At 44.6% G+C, this 2,285-nt stretch overlaps 1 protein-coding gene across 7 annotated transcripts in view; it reads right to left on the reverse strand.

Moving 5' to 3' along the window:
• The window catches only part of MTMR2 (myotubularin related protein 2), a 93,403-nt gene that overhangs the window by 20,575 nt on the left and 70,543 nt on the right, over positions 1 to 2,285 (reverse strand). The gene's annotated exons all lie outside the window — the stretch shown is intronic.

Genomic DNA, 2,285 nt, shown 5'->3' on the forward strand with positions numbered 1-2,285 from the left:
GCAGCCAGGCAGCATGGAGAGCAGCATCCAGCTGGTAAGTCTGTGGGGGGGAAGGGGCATGGGGGAAGGAAGAGGTGTGGGAGGGGGTGTGCAGATTGAGGCCCCCGCAGTGAGGGAGGGAGTGGGGCAGGGGTCCATACAGAGACAGGGAACCACACCCCTCTCTACATCCCCAGGACTAGCCACCTGCAGCTCCATCCTGCCCCTAGGGTTGCAGTCACTGCCCTGGCTGGACAGCGCCTGTGCCTGCCCCACTCCCTCCCTCACCGTGAGGCCCTTCATCTGCCACACCCCCTATGCCCCTCCCCTTCCCCCCTACAGACTTACTGGCAGGAGGCTGCTTTCCAAGATGCCAGGCTGCATTCCTGCAAATTGGCTATTGGATCGGTATCGGACGAAACAGCTGGTTAATAATCGGCCACTGGTATCAGCCAAGAAAATGTTTATCGGTACACCCCTACTTAAGAATATGCTGTTTGTATGCAGGCTCCAGGTATTATCACCTCCAATATTCCAAGATTTCAGGCTTCACCATTGCTGTAACAGGGCACTGTTGGGTGATGAATTAAAAATAAATGCTTCCTCTGCAGCATGTCAGAAAAAGCAAATCTATTTCAATTCCCCCAAAAATGGGTAATGTAAGTGTGTTGGCAAGGTGCTAATCTGTCATTTTCTCTGTGGCACCACAGCTTTTGAGTCACCACTAGGAGACAGGGACCACATTGCTCTATACAGTCTAGTACAGTTCTGAATAAAGTACATCAGGCAGGGAGAAATAGCACTTGTGAGCTAGTTCTCCACTCCCAAGAGAGGTCAAGCATAGCCATAATTTTAAAAGGGGTGATTCTGAACTAAGCCATGTGGCATCCATTATTTGGGACCTTATTTTCCTTCCTTGACAACATACAACATTCCTCTTGAAAAAACTGTCCCCACATGCTCTACCCTTCCCGTTCTGAATGAACATTTAGTGCTCTTCCCTCTACAGTACCTCCTCAAGTATCTGTTTCTATTTGTTTTCCTCTGAAAGCAGCAACCACAGTTACATACTGTGGTTCCACTGCATAGCTGACCAGATCACGGCATCTTTCCAACACAGCTACCTTAGGAAAACATCACAAACGCTAAGCTTCATAACCCCTGGTAATATTTTCCTATTGCTCCCCACCTTATTTAGAAAATGAAAGCTTTAAGTTATTCCAAAGTCTTTTAGAAACCTTCTGGTTTTAGCTGAGTCTTATTCACTTTGCAATTTTGTTTCATATTCTGCCAGACAGCATGCAGTAAAAATCAAGGAGTGAATTCAGTTTTAAATTTCATTTGCCACATGTGATTTCATTTACTTACTCCAGCCCAAACCTCTATCACTTCCTTTGTTCTCTACAGGTTGTTTATTACTCCCCATAGTTTTATGTGAACAACTTTTTTTTAATAAGTTGCACATTTCATTCTCTCTCAAAGATATTTACAGAACAGTTTGGGGTTCACTAAACATCGTTCCTACTATCTAGGATCTCCAGTGGATCAGTACACTTGAGGTTGTTTGCACAAATCTGAAGAAATGGCATCTCATCCAGGGCTGCAGACATAACTGTCATTGTTGACCCTGTCTTGTATCCTCCCCAGGGTCGGGCCTTTTCTGAATACCAGAGAGCACAGCTGGTTTATGCTTGCTGCCTACCTCACCTCCCAAACCCTTTCCAGAAGAAAAAGGAAAAACCTGGCCAATCTGAAGACAAGTTAATGCACCACTGTGGAATCTCTAAGAAACTGCTGTATTGCTTATACCCAAAGCAACTCTCCTACATTTCTTCTTAAGCCAGTTCTAGAGGTTCTATAGATAGCAGAAGTCACAAAGGCCAAATGGATGTTCCAAAGATGTGCAATCCTGGTACTGAATTAATTCACTTTTGTTACATTGTGCTCAAGCCCCACTGCCAGACAACACCCACAGTTACGAATGGGCTAAGTTAAATAAACAAACTGAAATACATCAGAATTTTGAAAGGATTATAAAACCTCATGTTTCAAGACTTAAGTCATCCTCTACTGAAAAGGAGTTAGATGGAAACTTTTTCTGTGACCAGGTCACAATATGTAACTGCCTACTGCACTGTTGCTTGCTCTTCTTCAGCAGATGGTACTGGTCACTTCTGTTCCACTATCTTGCCCCCAGAGGGATTAGGGGTCTTATCTGGTGTGGTAATTGGTATGTTCCATCAGTCAGAATTCAGATCACACAGGCAGGGGTCGTCTTCACTGCAAAAAAAAAAAAAAAAAAAAGG

This window comes from Gavialis gangeticus, unplaced genomic scaffold, assembly GCF_001723915.1.
Source record: "Gavialis gangeticus isolate Ggan-Ray unplaced genomic scaffold, GavGan_comp1, whole genome shotgun sequence".
Taxonomy (NCBI): domain Eukaryota; kingdom Metazoa; phylum Chordata; order Crocodylia; family Gavialidae; genus Gavialis; species Gavialis gangeticus.